Source organism: Callithrix jacchus, chromosome 9, assembly GCF_049354715.1.
Source record: "Callithrix jacchus isolate 240 chromosome 9, calJac240_pri, whole genome shotgun sequence".
Taxonomy (NCBI): domain Eukaryota; kingdom Metazoa; phylum Chordata; class Mammalia; order Primates; family Cebidae; genus Callithrix; species Callithrix jacchus.
Genome location: NC_133510.1, coordinates 80,271,188 through 80,292,667, shown reverse-complemented (window position 1 = coordinate 80,292,667; position 21,480 = coordinate 80,271,188). Strand labels below are relative to the sequence as shown.

At 35.6% G+C, this 21,480-nt stretch overlaps 1 protein-coding gene across 2 annotated transcripts in view; it reads right to left on the bottom strand.

Annotated features, from left to right (window-relative positions):
• NAV3 (neuron navigator 3) overlaps positions 1-21,480 on the bottom strand; it is an 872,565-nt gene that overhangs the window by 601,935 nt on the left and 249,150 nt on the right. The window lies entirely within an intron of this gene.

The window sequence follows — 21,480 nt, the reverse complement described above, 5'->3', positions numbered from 1 at the left end:
CACAAAATATCAAGTTTTATAAGATGTCAAAAACATCATGGATAGCTCTAAGCAGAAATTGTGGGTCTGAAAATTTTGATTCCCTTGAGTTTCTCTTTTCCATGTTTGCTTTTCCTTATCCAGTTGTTCAGTTGTCTTCCTATTATCAAAAGAAAGTGCTTCCCTTGTTGAGACTAAAATTTCTCACTTTTGAGACTAAAATGTTATTTTATGAGACTAAAATTGAGTTAAGGGGATAGCCTAGTAGGGTCTGGGGTGGTAGAAGATTCTCCCTAAATTACAGTGTGGAGAAAACTGCCCACTATAACTTTTCCTTCGGTAACTCTTAACCTTTAGCTAGTGTTATTACTAACAGATTTAAATATTCTTAAATAAATGTGTGAAAATATTTTTGAATTATTAGAGCAATATTTTTCAGATGACTTCTTTCAAAAAATATAGTCTCATTTCTCTACATGCACTTTATTAAAATGTACTAGAAGATCAGAATTCCATTCATTAGCATAGTGAATGTTATTCATTGCTTTCTCACATTTATTTACCTCCTGAATCCAATCAGTTTTCAAGAGTACAAAACATAATCTCAGCAAAGCCAGTCAGCATATTCTATACCTGACCACAGTTGTTAATTCAAAGAGGGCTTATGACCTAAAGGAATACGATCGAGTTGTTTTCAAGACTGTTCCTAGCAGTATGGGACACAGATTGTTTCCCTTGCCCTAACATATGACAGCCATTTTGCTCCCTTAAGGGAGCAAAACCAGCATAAGGGTGAAGTTTTGACATGTGATGTAAAGGGAAGGGAAGCCAGCATAAGGGTGAAGCTTTGATGTGTGATGTAAAGAACTGAATGCACTGTAGAGAATATGATGAGAATCTTCATGAAAGCAAGGCTAAATTATTGCATCAAACTCCTTTATTGTTGATGACATTTTTCATGGGGTTTTTCTCTACCTGAAACTAACATACATACATGTATAAGAAATGAACTCAGTAAATATTTAGTGAGTTCATACTATGTGCTAGATTCCAGGACTGCAGCAGAGTGAGACATAATTTCTGTCCTGAAGTTACTCACATTCTAGCAGAAAAATTAAAAAAGCAAACAGACTAAATCAATATAGTGTGATAACTAAGAAGGATAAACAGAGGAGAATGAGACAAGATGAATTAGTGGCACCTAAATTAGCACAACAAAAACAAGTTTAAAAAACATTAAAAAGTCACGCTAAACCATACCATTATTTTAATATATAACAATCAGCCAGTTAATAGCATGGTTTGTTCCTTCACATTCAGTATAAAATGACTTAAATGGCAAATACTAATATTCTCACCCAACATTGAGTCCTTCGATTGAAATAACCAACTTATTCTTGAGTAGTAAAATAGTGGTGTCATGTTAAAATATATTCCTATATGTGCAAAGTGTTCCCTGTAGAATCGCATGCAATAAAGAATAGGAAAGCAAGGGCAAGGATTGCAAGGAACTTAAGACAAATGACAGTTATTGTCATTCTTCTAGGGTATACTCCTTTTTTTTTTTTTTTTTGAGATGGAGTTGCACTCTTGTTGCCCAGGCTGGAGTGCAATGGCCCAATCTCGGCTCACTGCAACCTCCACCTCCTGGATTCAAGCGATCCTCCTGCTTCAGCTTCCTGAGTAGCTGAGTTACAGGAACTGTCTCATATGCACTGCCTCATAGGATGCACTCTTTTATTACAATCAGAGATGTAAGAAGTATGATTATTTCTGCACTTCCCTCCAAGATTATATCTTTAATCTTAGAGGACAAAATGAACATATTAAAGAATTCTCAATACAAGTTATCTTTAAACTTACAGGGCAAAATAACAGGTTAAAGGAGTTCCAATACACATTAATGTGTTGAAATAAAGAACTGTTATCCTTCTTCTTACTTAGGGTTGAACAAATACAATGAAATGGCCTGGAGCTTTGTTCCCTAAATTTTTGTCATTGAGAAAAAAATAAATTGATAACCAATTAGTTGGACCTTCTCATAGAAAGAGAAGTGGGCAAAGGATCCTATATTTACAGGTAGTTAGAGAAGATTATGATCAGGCAAGAACTATCAATTCTCATAACTATTATAATATCTATAATACCTTGTAGGGATGATTTTTTCATTTTACAGAAGAGTAAACTGAGAGTACAGAAGCTTCATTGAGATGATTGAATGAATGACTTCAGGGCATTTTGCAAGGCATAATTTTATTTTATCTCATATTATTTAGAATTGCTACAGCTGAGGGACATTTCTACAGCATAGACAATTCAGGTGCTTTTGAAATGACTTATCATTAGTCAAGATATAGCCCCTTATCTCCTGTCCCCTTGGTATTGAATCCTCAGTCCATCCTTCATAATTTGAGCCAGATTTAAAAACCAAACTCTCAATAAGAGTTGAATGAAGAATAGCAATATGAAGTCGACTTCTAAAGCAAACCATTTCACAATGTTCTATTTGTTTTTGTTTAGAGTTTAAAGGAAGAATGTTTATTTTTTTAAAACAGTATAATCTTAGCAGCAGAGTACAGTCCTGTGCAGACAGTGATTAAATCTTAATAAGCTACCTAAACATCCCCAAGCTAATTGGTACTTTACCAAAAAGCACCATATAAACCTGGCTATCTAAATAAGGGCACAAGAAACAGAAATGAACTGAGGATTATATCACCACCAGCTGACATAAAAAGTCTTGTAGAAACTCAAAGGAATGAAAGTCATCAAAGAAAAAGAAACCCACAATCCAATGCCCAATATGCATCTCAATTACATTCTAAAAAACTATTTTTCCCAGATGCACCCCCCTAAAAAACTACATAACATTTAATGTATAGTTCCAAAAAGGAAAATAATAATTACTTATATATAAATTATTTAGGCTACTCTCTGCCAGGCCCTGGCCTAGGTTCTGTTTCATAGTTTTATTAAGGTATCTCTGTGTATGATTTTAAATGTTCATCTTTCTGAGAATGTTAATCTTTTTTTGTTCCTATGACCTTTTCATTTTCATTCCCACTGCACTTACTTTCCTATTCTTCCAGAATTCTTGATTCAATTTTCTTTTGTCTTTCTGCTACAGTCACTGATCCTTTCCCCCAGAAAAAAAAAAAAAAAGCAGTATCCAGCCTGTCCTGAATAATTGAAACTGCAAATGTTGAAGAAAATTGTCTATGCAGATTGGTGGTATGATTGATGGTTTCTGACTCCATCTGGGCCTTGGCACTGCTCTGTCCTCATCATATTTATCCTTAGTTAGTTCCTTTTCATGTTTCCCTCTGTAACCTATCGCTCTTCTTAAGTCCTTCACTCCACCAATCCCATTATTCTCAGTTGATAAATCAGCTTTCTGATTCAGAAGAAAAAATAAAATATCAACTAAGAACTCTCCAAACCTGTCTCCCCAAACTCCATCTCTAAATTTATCCAATATGGACTCTTTACTTACACCCTTCGCTTCTAGCTTTTGTATGAGGGACTTTCTCAATACCTTAAACATCTCCCTTGTATAACTTAAGCATCTCCCTTTGTATTGGCTTCTTTCTCTCAGCCTATAAGCCAGTTTAAAGAAAGGAAAGAAGAGAAGAGGGAAGGAAGAATGAGAGAGGGAGGAAGAATGTAATTCATTAGAGATTTGCCCTCAATTCAAGGTTCAATCCTGCCTCTCCCTTCATCATGATTATCCATCCAGCTTCTGCTCCTCAAAGTATCTGAAAGCAGATCTACATTTTCTGACTTCACTTACTCAATTTTTATTAATCAATAGGTCAAGATGCATTATTCCACAAGTTATGATCCTCTGGCTTCTACTTATTCCAGTGTACTTAAACGCCTTTTGAAGCAATCACCAAAGAGTTTATTCATGTCATAATGCATGCCCTAGTCTTAGTTATTACCTTATTTGCTCTCTATTACTTATTACTTATGAAGACTCACTTCTTAGTGAATTGCTGTGGTTACAGGTAACCCTAAGGGCACATCTGTGAGTCAATTCTGAAGTCTCCCTCCTTAAAAGCCAACATAGACAGCATCATAAGGTTCAGGATGCACACAGCACTGTTTTTAGCATTCTCTTCATAATAACAAATAGAAAGAAGAAAAACAAAAGGTAATACCAAGATAGCATGCTTATACTCCCTGCCAGGGTTGGCTGTGTTTAGAGATGCTAAATGGTGAATTACTACAAGAAACTGAGAGAGAGTATATTATTCAATTCTCTGAATTGAGGGCAAGAGCTTCACCATTTCTTGGAATTCCCTGTTACACTGGTATTTGATTCCCATGAATAAAGTGAGCAGTAGATCAAAGATATATATGAAAGTTATTGTGATTAGACCCTTGGGGAATTTGGAAGTTGTTTTCTGATAGGTAGGAGGCTGAGGGTGGATTCACTTTTATGAGCATGCTAATTTAGGCTATGCAAGTTGTAGACTGCTACAATGGGATTAGTAAAATGGGATTCAAAACTTGGGCAGAGACCCCTAACACATTCTTCCCTACCTGTCTGCCCATATCCCCTTCTACTATCGTAAAAACATTTCTGATTTCTGTGCCTATTTCTTATCCATTTCTCCCAATGTTGTCCTTTGGATCTTCACTATTAATCCCCTCTGTAGTTCATTGGACATAGCTTCAAATTGCTGATGGCTGTTAAATCTATTTCTCTATCACAACCAAAATCCTTTTTCAAATAACCTATTAGACATAGCTATCAAATGGTCTCACAAAAACTTCAAACTTCATACATGTAAAGTGGAACTCATTATATCACCATGTCTCTCTAAATCTGTTCTACCTCCTCCATCTCAGGTCTCTGTTACTGTGGTCATCAGACACTCTGCAGCTGAACTGCTACCTCAATATTCATTCTCTCTAGTTTGCATTCCCTGAGGTAAACTTACATTCTCCCTCTCTTTAATAATTGAATTTCCAAGTTTTAGCTGGGTAAATTGTCATCCAGACTAGAGACTTTCTTTCTCCTAGAAATGGCTATATGACTAAATTAACAGCCAATAGAATGTGATCAGACAACCAGATCATGTTTCTTCTCATGTTTGCCCCTTCCTCATTGATTGACTGTGGAACCAACAATCTTGGGGATGAAACCTCATGTAACCAGATCTGGGAGAATATCACCCTAATGGAAGGTAGAGAAAAAAGAAAAAATGTAAGTGTCTCTGCAATAGTGCAGAACCCCTATTATCCATAGTTTGCTAAACCTGAAGTGTTTGGCTGACAGAGAAATAAACTTCTGCCTTGTTTAAACTATGTTATTTAAAATACAATTGTTAAATTGGATCTTTGGTACAGCAGCTAAACAAGCCAGAATTTGAAAGGCATTGTTCCTCACAAAATGTCATCCCCTGTATTCAATCACTTATCAAATCATGTCAATTCTATCTGAGAAAAATCTCTCAAATTTATTTTCTCTTGTCTGATTGCATGGATATTGCTTGAGCCCTAGCTCTCAAAATCCCTGGCTTAGAATTTCCTAAGTCTCATAAGCAATGCCCCCTCAAAATGCAGTCTATTCTTCAGCAGCCTAAGGTATAATACTATAAAACATGTCTTTTGACTCTTCTGCATCAAAATTTCCGAAAGTTTCCTACTATCTACCAAGTATAATACAAATCCCTCAGCTTGACATAGATCTTTGAAACTCTTCTTACTTCTTACCATTCCCTGCTATGCACCACATGCTCCTACTACATAGAAGTCCCATTACTTCTGAAATGATTACTTTATGAGATGATGCCTTTGCTCACAGAGTCTCTTCAGGCAAAATATGCTTTTTCCTCTTCTTGGTCAGTAAAATATCTACTTAACCCTTAAGTCCCACTACAAACATCCTATCTCCAATGAAGTCAGTCTCTTAGAAATCTTATATTAGAGATTATTGCCCTTTATCTGTGCTTGACTACAGCAGCTTGCTCATAATTTTGTAACAGTAATAAACTATATTTTATCTGTTTGCATGTCTAACTCTCTGTAGATTTCCAAAGAATATAAATCATTTCTTATTCAACTTTGTGTCTCTATCACCCTGACATGTATTAGATAAGAGTAAATATTTGTTGAATGACTAGATGGACCTTTCAAAAGTTCAAGGAGGCCTACAGGTTTGCTTTAATGCACATAAGAAAGCATCCTTCCAGTGTGAAAACATAAAATAGTTATAACTTTCCCTTATATTCAGTCTGGATTTCCCCCATCATATATGCTTTCTTTTGGTTATAAAAGAGAGAAGCAATCATTGAGGCCGTAGCTTAACAACTGCAAAACACATGGGCTTTGAAGTCACAGTACCTAGTTTCAAATTCTAACTGCCACTCATCAACTTATGCCACTGGTCATGTCACTTCCCCTGTCTAAGCTTATCTCATCTGAAAGGCAGATGATAATTAGCCCTGCATCATAGGGTATTTGAGAGGATAAAATGAGTTAATACATAAAAAGCACTTAAATCAGGCACTGCCATACTAAGCACTAAATAAGCACTATTACCATTTCAGTAAGGAAATGGTACAAGAAAAGCTCAGGAGGGTCCCAGGAGATTTGAGCAACCAGTAGACATAACTGACAATTTGTATCTTCTTTCATCATTATTTAATAGAGATACATTTCTAAAACCAACTAATTATTGTGTAGATTATGTAATAAGTTTTAAGCAGAAGCCTGCCACTTTAAGGCTCAGAATGCGTAAAAATACCCATAAAATTACCTGAAAAGATGCTAGGAGTCAGATCCCAAAGTCTGCTAGATTTTATCTGTTTGCATGGACCCTTCATGCCTATCTAAAGGTCATCCATTATCATTTGTCCTGTGATGACTAACATACCTTCTCTGATGATGATTCTATTCATTTATCTTTAACTCTGTCATCCAAAATGCATGCTTTTCCTTTAGATCCCCATGAGACACACTCACGCCCCGATTTATGACGTACTTTTCCCCTTCTGAAATAATGCACTTACCAATTGTGTTTCTGCTAAGTTCTCTTCTCTCCTGGTCTCATCTCAAGACCACATATACAATGTGGCTTTTCCCCACGGTAAGAACAGCCCATATGCAATTGTCTTACCTACTTCCTGCATCAGAGGAACTGAAGCTTGGGGAAGACTTGAAGGTGACAAATGATGGGTTGGAGAGAAGATACAGTCAAGGAAGACAAAAGGGTCTGGGGTCTGGGTTAGAAACTTCAGTGAAAGAGAGAGTTGAGATGTCCTGGGCTTGTCAGTATCAGGTCACAGACCTAGGCCCAGCACATCATTGGTTCCATATAAAAATGAGCTAAAAGAAGATGAGAATGACAAAGATATGCTGTGCCAATGCTACCTAGAGCTGGTCCAGGTACTAAATATTTAAGCATAAGCATCAAAACTTTAGTTTTGCATTCCCTGAGGTAAACTTACATTTATGCTACATTACTTTGACCACATGTTTTACACATTTGCTTAAGCATCAATGTTTCTAAATACATCCTGACAGCAAGCACAGCTACCAAGGAGAAGAAAATCTGTGATGTTGTGCAGTTCTTCAAAGATCTAACAGGCTTCTTCAATAATTAAAAAGCTGCTATCCTGGCCTAATGGCAAAATATTTCTGCAAATTGACTTTCTATTCACAGTGTGAAAAAACTGGACTAAAAACTGGATAATCATTAACGGGTCTTCCTGCACTATATTTCTTAGTGTTTGTTTGTGTTTGACTTTCTATAAAATGCAAACTAAGCTGAATTGAATATTTAGTGTCTCAAATGTATCTTGCAGCATTTTATTAAAGAAAAAAACCTGATTTTAATAACAGTAATGCATTTTTAAAAAATAAGAAAACTTAAGGAAATTATTGAAACCTTATAAATTATCATTGTTAAAGAGCCTATGATAACTGATGATAAAAACAACTGTTTGAAAATACCTGACCACATATATATCACACATATATCTCTCTCCTAAACCCAAATTAAAAAATCTGGTTAGCAATGGTTTTCAGCCTACAAAATTTTGTTTTATCTTAAACCAGTGAGATCATGGGATTAAAACTGTATTTTAACAAACAGAATCAGCATTACTCTCAGAAATCACTGTACTGGTAAGTATACCAGATAAAAGATCACAAAGTATAATATTCGAAAGTTATACTTTTAAAAAGCATGCATTTTTATGTTTGTATCCCCTGCACCCAGGACAATGCCCAATACCCAATATTCACTCAATAAGTTTTAAATAAAATCTATTAAAATATTTCCTTTAAGATACAATTGAATAACTCCAAGATCATCTGAATTATAATAACATACATACTAAATCCCACTTTCAGGTATATATCTAAAAGAATTTAAATTAGGATGACAAAGAGATATCTGCACTCCAGTTCACTGTCATACGATTCATAAATACCAAGATATGGAAATAACCTAAGTGTTCATCCATGGACGAATGGAGAAAATGTGGTATAGACAGAGTCAATGGAATATTGTTCAGCATTAAAAAAGAAGAAAATCCTGCCACATGTGATGACATGGATAAATCTGGCAGATATCATGCTGAGTGAAACAAGCCAGTCATGAAAGGACAGATATTACTTGATTCCACTCATATGAGGTATCTAAATTACACTGATAGAAGCAGAGAGTAGAATGTTGGTTGCCAGGGGCTTTAGTAGGGGTAGGTGGGAGATGGGGATGGCGTGGCGAGTTGCTCATCAGTGATACAAACTTTCAGTTATGTGTTATGTTGTATAATGTAGTACCTATAGTTAACAATACCATATTGTGCAAGTTTAAACAACTCTTAAGATGGTAAATCTCATGTTAAATACTCTTATCACAAAAATAAACAAAAACCCAAAGGGGCATGAGTAAACTTTTAGAGGTAATGAACAATTTTATGGTATGCAAATTATATTTTTATAAATAAAATCAAAATGAGCATTACTCTTGTAAGCCACTTTACAGGTAAGTACACCAGATAAAATGTGTACTTTCATTACCTTGATTATGGTAATGGTTTCCTGTGTATATACATATGTCCAAATTATTCAATTGTACACATTAAAGATATGCAGATTTTTGTATACCAATTAAACTTCAATAAAACTATGTGAAAATAAATAAAGTAAATCAAGCTAAAATTGTTACAGGATTTCTGAAGTCAGGTCCTACTACAAAAAGCTTCAAATATATGAGTGCAATGTCATCTAACAATTGCACTTCCTCAAATGCATCCTAAAAAATGAAGGATATATAGAAGAATTTAACAACTGTTGAGTTATTAAGATTGTCAATGGTGTGATACATTACTGGACCAAATAAAAATAGAAGCAATTTAATTCTCAACAATAATAAAATAGTTATTAGATTGGAATACATCATTATAAAGATTATTCAGCCATTTCAAAGGACCTTGTAAACTAATATTTATTTTAAATATGGATACCTTATCATGAAACGAGAACTTCCAGTGACAAAACAACACTTAGTATTGCTGAAAATGTACATATAAATTTATTCAAAGATAACATTCTCAAAACAATGTTTTAGCTACAATAAACGTATATGGATATTTATTTTTTAAATATTAAACTATTCATATGAATGTAGCATAAATTACTATACAATTAAAATAGAGTGATTGTTAGGAAGGTATTTTTTTCAGTGCTAGAGCCTTTTTCACAAATATATTCCAGCCACACCTGCCTTGTTTCTTTCATTCTTTTTTTGCTTCTTCCACCTGGTCAAAGATATAGGGAAGCTTTCCTTCTCCTTTCTAAGATTCTCTTCACCACAAAACTGTATGCTTACCTGAAAATTAGTATCTTGCTACAAGGTAAAATGTTACCTCCTCTGTCAGTTTTCTAATCATCTCAAGTTGACTTGGGTGCTGCTTTATCTTATTGCACTTTGTACATCTCTCTGCTTTCTTATTCCATTTCAGTTGTTTGCATATATGAGAGAGCAAAAACTAGAAGCTATTTAATATCACAAAGCAAGCATTTTCATGGTTGTATCCCCTGCACCCAGGAAAATTCCTAACAAATTTTGCCCAACATTTGGTCCATGAATTTTGAATAAAAATCTATTAAAATTCCTTCTTGAAAATATAACTCAATATTGTCTGAATTATACACATCTACATACCCAATATGCTAGCCAAAATATTGTTCAATTGATAAAATAGTGATATTTTTCTTAAAGTCACTGAAAATTACTAAGCCTAGATGAGGCCCTAGAAGGTAGAGTTTAAATATTTATTGAGTACCTGCTCAGCACTGGGGATAACAAGGCTCTATGGTTTGCTGGAAGAGACAGGCCTAGAAGCAAGTCATTTCATATCATATGAGTAGTACTGATTAGAGGCCACTGCAATGGGATACGAGAATACAGAGAAGTGAGCAACAACATACAGTATCTTGTTGGTGGTGCCAAGCTTACAGCAAAGAGAAAACAGGCTGAAGAAAGGAAATGTTACTTTAGTTCAGGACTCTCACCTCAAACGAGGTCTTCAACACTGCATTTCAGACATCACCATATACCTAACATTCAGCTAATGGACATCAATTTTGAGTAATAATATATTGGATTTTTATCAGAATATTGCTCTTTGAGTTAAAGAACGTGATCATTGTTTCATTCTCCTGACTTGGCAAAGAATGGAATCGATGGGTGTACACAGCAGTACTCAAGCCTTGACTATAGGACTTTTCACGTTTTCACTATGACCAACAATTTCGTGGTACCCTCTCCACCTCACCCATTACTTTACTTTCTGACAAAGCCAAACTGCACATGGATGTCCCAAAATGCCAGCTTAGTTCATGTTTCTGCATCTTCAAACTCAACCGTGACTTTTCCCACAAAAAGTCACCCAAGCCCATTCCTCCAATAGTTAAGTATAGAAACTTCTTTTATTTAATTGATTACTCTGTATTAAAACCACTAAAATGTTTTTCTTGGTCTTTGATTACCTTACAAGCTGAGAAAGTGTCATTATTATTTCATGATGGATTCATGCTACACTTTAATATTAAATTAAAAGTGCACTAAAATATTCTGATATACCCTGTATAACCTGTAAAACTATTTCAACATGTGATTTTCAAAAACATATCTGACAATAAAATTTTATGCAGAATTCTAAAATATTGAGACATCTAAACTAGGACTTATATACCCTAATAGCATTACACTTAAATATCTGTGTCATTGTTAATGAGTAAATATTTATGTTATAATATATCAAACAATAAATATTAAGATGGATTCAATAAAAGGCTTAACTTTGTCTTCTTCCTGATCTTAGGGGTAAATAAAGCATTCATTCATTCATTCTCACCATTAAGTATACTGTCAGCTATAGACTTTGTGTAGATGCCTTTTATTAGATTAATTATCTTCAACAAAAAAATGCTTAACTTTGATTAAATAGGTGTCTGTAAAAAGAAAAGCAGCTAATCTGCTAAAATAATAAAAAACTACCATTTTTGAGTTCATACAAAAAATTTAATACATTGCCTCATTTATCTTCCCAGAAACTAGTATAATTGTTATCCTCACTGAATATGAGAGACCCAGAGAAATCAAGCTTCTTATGCAAGGTCAAACAGCCAGGAAAGTTCCAGAGCTATGATTTGGACCCAGATTTGCTTGGCCTCAGAGCCCAATCTCATTGTCACTACTAGTTATCTGACTAAAACGACCCGTTGCTCACAGATTGGTAGAATGGCCCAGGTAATTGAATGAAAAGTATAAGTCCAGTGAATCCACAACATTCTTTTGTTGTTGTTGTTTTTTGACACAGAGTCTCACTCTGTCACCAGGTGCCAGGCTGGAGTGCAGTGGCATGACCTTGGCTCACTGCAACCTCCGTCTCCCGGGTTCAAGCAATTTTCCTGCCTCAGCCTCCTGAGAAGCTGGGACTACAGGCATGCGCCACCATGCCCAGCTAAATTTTGGATTTTTAGTGGAGATGGGGTTTCACCATGTAGGCCAGGATGGTCTCAATCTATCCACCTCGTGATCCACCTGCCTCAGCCTCCCAGAGTGCTGGAATGTTCTTAATTTAAGGTAATCATCTTCCTACTTAACACATACAATTTGAAATCCTTTCATAATATTTATGTTTAGACAAATGCATCTATTATAGAGTTAATTAGAACAATGTGAACATAACAAATATTCAAGTTAAACATATACATGGCAAAGCAAATATATTTCATATTTTTATATTCTGGTTTATTTCCTTATAAACTTTTGCAAGATACTATAAACAATGTGGCAAATATAAGTATAAATTATGAAGTTATTTGCTTAAGTCATTTAAAATTTACTATATTTAAGAAACTAGACTAGAAAATAAAATTGGTAGGATATGTTCTTTTTTGTAATAAAAAGTGGATATATTTAGGGCTTATAAGATGTTTTGATATTCATATACATAGTAAAATAATTACTACAGTCAAGCTGATTAATATATCGATCTCCTCCCAGTTATTTTAATATGTGTGATGAGAAAACTGAAATCTACTCTCTTGGCAAATTTTGAGTATACAACACAATACTGTTATCCATAGTCATTACATTATGTCTCTAGGCTTACTTATTCTAGATAACTGCAACTTTGTATCCTCTTATTAATATCTTCCCACCTTTCCCGCCTTCTTAATCCTGGTAATCATTTTTCTGCTGTCTGCCTCTCTATATTTCATCTTTTAAGATTCCGCATGTACATGAGATAATGTAGTATTTGTCTTTTTCTGTTTGGCTTAATTTTTTTTTTTTTTTTTTTTTTTTTTTGAGACGGAGTTTCGCTCTTGTTACCCAGGCTGGAATGCAATGGCGTGATCTCGGCTCACCGCAACCTCCGCCTCCTGGGTTCAGGCAATTCTCCTGCCTCAGCCTCCTGAGTAGCTTGGATTACAGGCACGCACCACCATACCCAGCTAATTTTTTGAATTTTTAGTAGAGACGGGGTTTCACCAAGTTGACCAGGATGGTCCCGATCTCTTGACCTCGTGATCCACCCGCCTCGGCCTCCCGAAGTGCTGGGATTACAGGCTTGAGCCACCATTTAGCATAATGTTCATCCAGGTTACCCCAAATGGCAAGATCTCCTTTTTTTTTTTTTTTTAAGCCGAACAATTTTACACAGTATACACATACTACAATGTGTTTATCCATTAACCCAACAATGAACACTTGGGTTGTTTCCATATCTTGGCTATTGTGAATAATTCTGTAATCAACATGGGAGTGCAGATATCCCTTTGAGGTACTGATTTTATTACCTGGAAGAGGGATTGTTAGATCCTATAGTAATTCTATTTTTAAGTTTTTGAGGAACCTCCATACATTTTTTCCATAATGGCCACTAATTTATATGCTCACCAAAAATGTAAGGTCATTATTCTTTTTCTAAGTACTGCATTCCAATCAATTTACCACGGAAGCAATTTATAAGTATTATAGTTATTGGTAATGAATTATTTTCTTCTCATAATGGAGTTTTTCTTACTGGCATTTATTAAAGCAAAACTCCATTTAAGAAAAAGAATGGCTACTTACAAAATATATGAAGTAAAATGATTATTCTACTGTATGTTGCCTAGTTTCCATTTTGAACTCCAGTAAAGAGATCCTGGGAGGAAAAAAAAAAAAAAACAAAACAGGTCTTCTAACTTTGGTGCATATGTGAAAAATATCTCATCTCCTTCTCAATTCTTTTATGACTCACTTGCCTGTTGTCATCTATGTGTTTTACACCCAGAGAATCCTAATCTGTCATGTTGATGTCCTAAAACCCAATAGCAAACGTACTCCAGTTGGGGAACATTCCTTCCAAGTAAATATCCAGGCTGTTCTGCCAGATGTTCAACTAACAAAATCAATTACTGTACATTATTTCTGTCCAGTCTCGCTGTTGGCAGACAGTTATTATACACAATTTTTGACAGGTCAGTGGAAACTGGTTGAAATAATTGGGCACGTTTACTGAAGCCCTGGAAGAAGTGCTAAACTGCTTTTTTCTTTTTCCTTAGAACAGATAGATGACTAAGAGAATTTGAATGGATGTTCTTTTCTCTGTGATAATATTTTCAATACAGAAGACCAAATACTTTCTTTCCACCTCCACATCCCCCATGGGTAACAGGAGGAATTAAATAAAATGCCTATAATTGTAAATGTGTGATATAATATCGATAATTATTTTTCTAAAAATCTGAAATGTACTAGGGTTTTCTGCTGTTGTTATAAAAAGCATGAGAACTTAGATTTTTATTTTATAAATTTTTTAGTCATTGGCATTAAGTAGACCTTTGAAAATCAGTTCAAATATATATTATGTAAAATTTGTTCAAAAATTAGTAGAAAACACCATGTGACAGAAGCTAGGCCAATATATATGTTAAGTTTCACATGTTCAGGACTGCAAAGTTAGAACCATATAACATTAAAGAGACATATTGAGAAATGAACATTAAGACATTTGACAAACTAATAAGCTAATTTCTCTTAGGAAAGTTAATTTCTCTTCCTTTCACCTAAATTAAATCTCTTCCCCTCTAAAAATCACAAGGGATAGGCTGGGCATGGTGGTTCACACCTGTAATCTCAGCACTTTGGGAGGCTAAGGCAGGCAAATCACAAGGTCAGGAGATTGAGACCATCCTTGCCAACATGGTGAAACCCTGTCTCTGCTAAAAATACAAAAATTTGCCAGGCATGGTGATGCACACCTGTGATTCAAGCTACTCTGGGGGCTGAAGCGGGAGAATTGCTTGAACTCAGAGGGTGGAGACTGCAGGGAGCTGAGATCGCACCACTGCACTCCAGCCTGGTGACAGAGCAAGACTCCATTGAAAAATAAATCACAAGGGAAAAAACATTTTGGCTGTTTGGGAGGGAGAAAAACAGAGGGAGTGAACAGGGAGAGAGAGAAGAGGTATATGTGTTAAAATAAGTTGTAATCAGCTTTATATTGTTTAAATTTTAAGGGATAAACACACACACACACACACACTCATACATGCACATACCATAGAATTAATGTGTTAATAGTCTTGGTGTAACAGTAGCATTCCTTTTCAGCTGATTTGTTATCCTTCAAACTATAATCATTTCTAGACACCCATGGGTTGATTCAAGTTTCTCTTCTCTGAGAGGCCCACTCTTCTCTGAAAGCTGGCTTGTATGCTCATTGTTACAGGCTGGAAAGAAGCAGGGCTGTTTACATGGCATAGCACCAAGCCCTTTAACTTAGAGACTCATGCCATTTAGAAGCTCACTTTTCACCACCTCCATCTGCTGCACAAGAAGAATTAGATCCCAATTGTCTAGGCCACTGAGAAAAGATATTTGTAGAATTCCTCTGGCATTTTCTAAGGCCTCTGGCCTTTCCATTTAAATGTCAGCATTTTCTTTTTATTCAATAGGCTTTGCTAAATAAAAATATGCCACTCTATGAAATGATCTGATAAATGTAAGACAAATTCAGAATACCCAATATACAGACAACCTGGGTAATCAACTGCCAGAAGAAATCATTCAGCCAAACATTTGGAGGAATTTAGGAGAATTTAGCAATTTAGCATATGAACTAGTATAACACATGCAGGCACACTGACCAAGACATCACACCAAATGACTAGCAACAACTGCTGGGCCACAGGACATAATACTATTACCTCCATTAAGGGAGGTTACAGAATAAATCACCCCTTGAGGCTTTACAATATTATGAAAAGGATTGTGTGAGCACGATTAGAGCTCTGTAGGAAAAGTAAAGAGCAGGGAGCTACTTTGATTATCACTTCAGAGTGACACCAAAAGAGTCCCTCACTTAAGCCACAGAAAGGCTTAGGTGAAACCAAAGAATGACCATTCTTCTATTCCAAACATTGTTCTAAATGTCCCCAGCTATGACACGTATCAAAAAATATATAACATCCCGAAACTGATATTTCTTCTCCGCTTTAGATTAGGAACGTATGTACCTAGGCAGCCCTCATAGCAAAGCCATCTCTAGGTGGCTGTTTAGTCACTGTACAGACAGTGCACCATCAGCCCCAGCCAGCCAGTCTCCAGCCCCATGTTGACTTTCACTAAGCTTCCTAATGACAGGCAGCAGCTGGCCTTCAATTCTCTGATCTGGAAACCTGGGAGGGAAGCCGAATGAGCTAGGCAGAATCCAAAGCTGGCACTGGAGACAGACACTATGCGAAGCGCCTGTGGTGACTGCCCATCAAGTGGCCCAGACTTTCTATTTTCTAACAGCAATGAAGCAACCTACCATTGAATTCTATTTAAAATGCTTTGCTTCATCAGAATGAAAATTATATTTTACAATTTTTACAAATCATCTCAAAATTTCTAACATTTCATTTTACCAAATGTCAGGTAGACTTTCTAATTAATCATTAGTAAATTAGAAAGTCCATGTCTTATGGACTTAAACATATATGTATACATTAGGATATATATACATACACATACATATATAAGTACACAAACATACACATATATAAATTCAAGCTTAATATAAATACATTTGCATACATCTTTATATTTATATGGGATTGCCCCTTGGATACACACAGTTTCAAACATGTACATCTAGAATAACATGTTATATGTTGAAATCACTTTGAAATCAATGGACACACTTGAGTATGGCTGATCAAATTGTTATGGATGTTTCCGGGTTGCTCAATTGATCTATATTGGTTGGTTCTATAGACTCAAGAAACCAGTTATTATCCAACTACAAGTTTCTTCCTTCTGTATAGAGGTAACACTATAAACTGTGTATTTTATATACTTTCTAGAAATATCTCCAACTTTGGAGTTTGTGTAAAACAAATAATGAACATCACAAGCATTCCTTGTCCTAAAAAGTTCCCCATAGGGAATAATCCTAAAAACCCGTAAAGGAACTATGGTGGTTAAGATTCATCCTATCAATCAAAGAAGTAAATAAAACAGATAAATATGTTACCATATTTGAGGTAGATAGAAGTAATGGATTTTTCTAAAACATCACTACTGTCTTTTTAAAAAAATTGGAAAATGATTCATTGAGGGAATTTATTAAGAAGACAAATTTTAATGAGCACTAAACTTAGGCAAAATACACATAAAGCAAACAGTTTTTATCTCACATACTTTTTGTTTTCTCCCAACGTTTTCCAGTTGAATGACTATTAGCAGCACTCGGGGAAACCAATTTGGTGAGAATACAGGTTGTCTGTCTGAAAACTGAATTTCCTCCTTATCTATTTCTTGAACCATTCTTACACAGCAGGTACTATACAAGAGTCTTTATATGGCTAATCACCTTTGTTCACAACCACCTAATGATGCCAGTATTATTATTATTCCCATCTTGCATATAAATCAACTGAAGCTAAAAGAACTACAATAACAGGAAAAAGGAATAATCTTTGCATTCATACCCAGATCTGTAGGACTCTACAACGTGCTTTCTTAATATCTATAAAAACTTGTGTCTATACACAATTATTTTAAGCTCTTATCTTGATTATAAGCTCTATGAATGAGCATATCTATGTGAATAATAACCACCACAAGTGTGGGGATCTTTAACTTTCAAGTTCAGAGTTACAGGTGCAGGTTTGTTACATAGGTAAACTTGTGTCATGAGGGTCTGTTGTACAGATCATGTCATCACTCAGTTATTAAGCCTAGTGCCCATTGCTATTTTTCCAGATCCTCTCCCTCCTCCTACCTTCTACCCTCTGATAACCCCAGGGTATATTGTTCCCCTCTATGTGTTCAAATGTTCTCATCATTTAGCTCCACTCATAAGTGAGAACATGCAGTATTTGGTTTTATGTTCCTGTGTTAGTTTGCTAAGGATAATGGCCTCCAACTTCGGTGTGGGGGTCTTAAACTCATTTCTTCTGCTAGAGAATTTGCTGTTGAGCCATCTCATCTTATCAGGCTTATATTGGAGCAAAAGGCAGGCCAGGAGCTTACTCACTGGTGAATTATCCATGGCTCTGTCCTCTACCCCTCCAATCTCTGCCATCCTAAATCCTGACAGAAACTGCCAAAAGCAAATTTAAGTGCACAGCCTCTACTGGGGATCCTTTGCCATTTATGATATAAAATGATGACTCTAATCTATAGACAACTTTTTCTTCATTTTAGAGGTTTAAGGTTGTGTTTTAGTTGTACATGCAGGAGTTATAGTAGCCAATAAAACTAATCTTTAATGGAGGTGTACTTTGTTTCAAGCTTAAATATATTATCTCTCTTAATGTTCATTAATTGAATTGTCTCAATTTTACAGAGAAATGTGATTAATCAAATTGATCAAGATGATAGAGCTAGGGAAGAGGATAAATGGTATCCAAATCAAGCTAACTCCAAAGCCTGTGCTCTTATCCTCTACTCTTTGGAAGATATACTTGCTGGGCAATCAAATTCAGAATCAATTTAAGATGTCTGATATGGTTTGGTTGTGGTCCCACACAAATCTTATCTTGAATTGTAGTTCCCATAATCCCCATATGGGGCGAGAGGGACCTGGTGGGAGGTGATTGAATCATGGGGGCAGTTTCCCCCAATCTATTCTCACAATAGTGAGTACATTCTTATGAGATCTGATGGTTTTATAAGGGGTTTCTCCCTTAACTCAGCTCTCATTCTTCTCCTTCCTGTCTCCATGTGAAGAAGGATGTGTCTGCTTCCTCTTCTGCCATGGTCATAAGTTTCCTGAGGTCTCCCCAGCCCTATGGAATTGTTAGTCAAATTAAACCTCTTTCCTTCATAAATTACCCAGTCTCAGGTATGTCCTTACAGCAGAGGGAGAACAGACTACTAATACAGTAAATTGGTACCAAAGAGAGTGGGGTGCTACTATAAAGATACTTGAAAATGTGGAAGTGACATTGGAACTGGGTAATAGACAGAGGTTGGAACAGTTTGGAGGGCTCAGAAGAAGACAGGATGTCAAGTGGAGATTCAATGTGATTAATTCATTGAACAAAATTCACAGAGCTATTAAGTGATGGAGTCAGGATTTGAACTATTGTCTTCCTCTTCCAAAAGTGTTTTTCATACTATTTCCTGCTGCCAAGCTTGTCCTACAAGAGAAAAATTATAAAGTGTTTCCTTCCTGGAGTAATTTTTGTCTTAGTATTTAGATCTTTTATCTGTATTCTCTGTGAATCCAGGCTGCTTTGGCTTTGATGGAGACGAAGTTTCTATAACACCTTAGAAGCTTAGTCCAGGGTGCAGGACTCTTCGCACTCATTCCCAGGTACAGCTTTGCTGTGTCCAGTCCTAATATACAGACAACTACCTTCATTCCCTAGTACTCAATATGCATACAGCCCACTAAAACCTTAGTCCAAAAGGGATTTAACATTTTACAAACAGAATCAAAGTTATCGAATTTTGTTCTTCTCAGATATTTTGGTAAAATTATAATTTTTCTTAAAAAGTTATTTTCACAATACATACCTGTATTTTTCATGTGAATTACTTTATTTATAAGTACTTGACAAAATAAGATCCTATTGAAAAGGAGGAGATTATAATCACTCATTAATTCAACACACACAGTGGGTACTCTGTACTAGACCCTAGGCTAGGTACTGGGGATACAGGAATGCTTAGTGCCTGGTGCTTAAGGTAAATAAAACCTTGTGATTAGAAACAAAGGTATCCATGAAAATCCAACATCAGGTGTGGTGTAAACACCAGTATGAGAAAGCACATACGAGAAGGCAAATAAAGCTCAACGTAAGTGCTCCATGGGGTTGCTCCTACCCTATTACTGATCAAATATTACGTTTGACCAGTTGTTCCTACCCTATTACTGGTCAAAAGTAAATACTTATTGGTTGGCTGTGGTTGCTCACACCTGTAATCCCAGCAATATAGAAGGCCAAGGCAGGATGATTGCTTGAGCTCAGGAGTACAAGACCAGCCTGGGCAACATAGTGGGACCCTTTCTCTACCAAAAAACTAACAAACAAGAAATCTGGGTATGGTGATGTGCACCTGTAGTCCCAGCTACTCAGAGGCTGAGACAGATCACTTGAGCCTATGAAGTCAAGGCTGCCATGAGCTGTGATCACACCGTTGCACTTCAGCCTGGGTGGCAGAGTGAGCTCTCATCTCAGGATATAGATATATTTACTGACCCATAACATTATGGCTAGCTTTTCTAAGTATGTTAAATTTGGGAATGATTGGTATGCACAAATTAATGTTTAAAATATATTTGGAAACTGTACAATGTCAAACATCATATTGGACAGCCTGATTTAAATATAATAGAATCTACTTGATGGCCTGGAAACTATTATATATGTGTCTTTGGTCACAACTGTAACGTTATCCAGCAGTTAACCTCGGTTTGGTTACACAGCTGCTCTGGGCCTCAGATTCCTCATTTACAGAGTGATCTATGTACTCTCTAAGGTTTTCATTGGCTTTAAAATTCTGTAACTATTTCATGGAACACTCCTACTCCAGTCTACTAAAACTTAACATTCCTGGCAAGTTAAGTATTCATGCATCTTATTTATATCATTAAACTGCATGCTAATCTTTCATTCTTAACAAATGTAATGGTTTCACCAAGCTTTTCTGTGACTCCTTTAATTTTACATTTTGTACCTAAAGTCATCTGTCTAATTCAACAAAAATGAACTTCTATGATATATATTTTTGAACAACACTGCTTGGAATATAAATTTAATGAATGATTTCTTTGCTGATTAACATTTTACTTGTCCTGGCTTTAGCAAAATTTCTGCCCAGAAAGAGCTTACGAAACATATGGCTCTGCTGATCTTATCGTTGGGCAAGAAGACAGTAAGTATATGTGACAGATGAGTTGCGCTATCAAATAAATGCATAAAATCATGATTTTAAATCATTTGCTAAAATGATGGAAAAGATTATGCATGTATTTTTATAAATATTTTATGGGTTCTTTTTACCTCAATACTTTTGCCCTGATGCTAATTTGTTGGCTGACCTTATTGTATTTGAAAATTTGAAACAGCATTTCATCCCCTGTGAGATCATGGAAAGCATTTTTGGAAAGTCTGAACATTAGTTCAACAGTGAAAACTTATTATCAAATAACTTATTTTAGATAATAATTTATGATAACTCAACTTGTTACATGGATGATGCAAAACTGATTATCTCATTCACTGCTTGTGCATTTGTTTCTTAAGGTTGGGAGCTTCTGGTTACTTCACATAAGCAAAAATAAGTAATATAAATAATTCATTCACTAAGTTAATAATTGGTCTAACTCACCTCTAAAATCCTTTCCAACACTCCATAACTCTTCTCATTCCTCTGACTTTCATTGATCAAACTCTGACTCTGATTCTACATCGTATTCTCACCAGGACATATCAGCAGTGCTGTCCTGTAGAACTTTCTGCACAGATAAAAATGTTCTATATGTG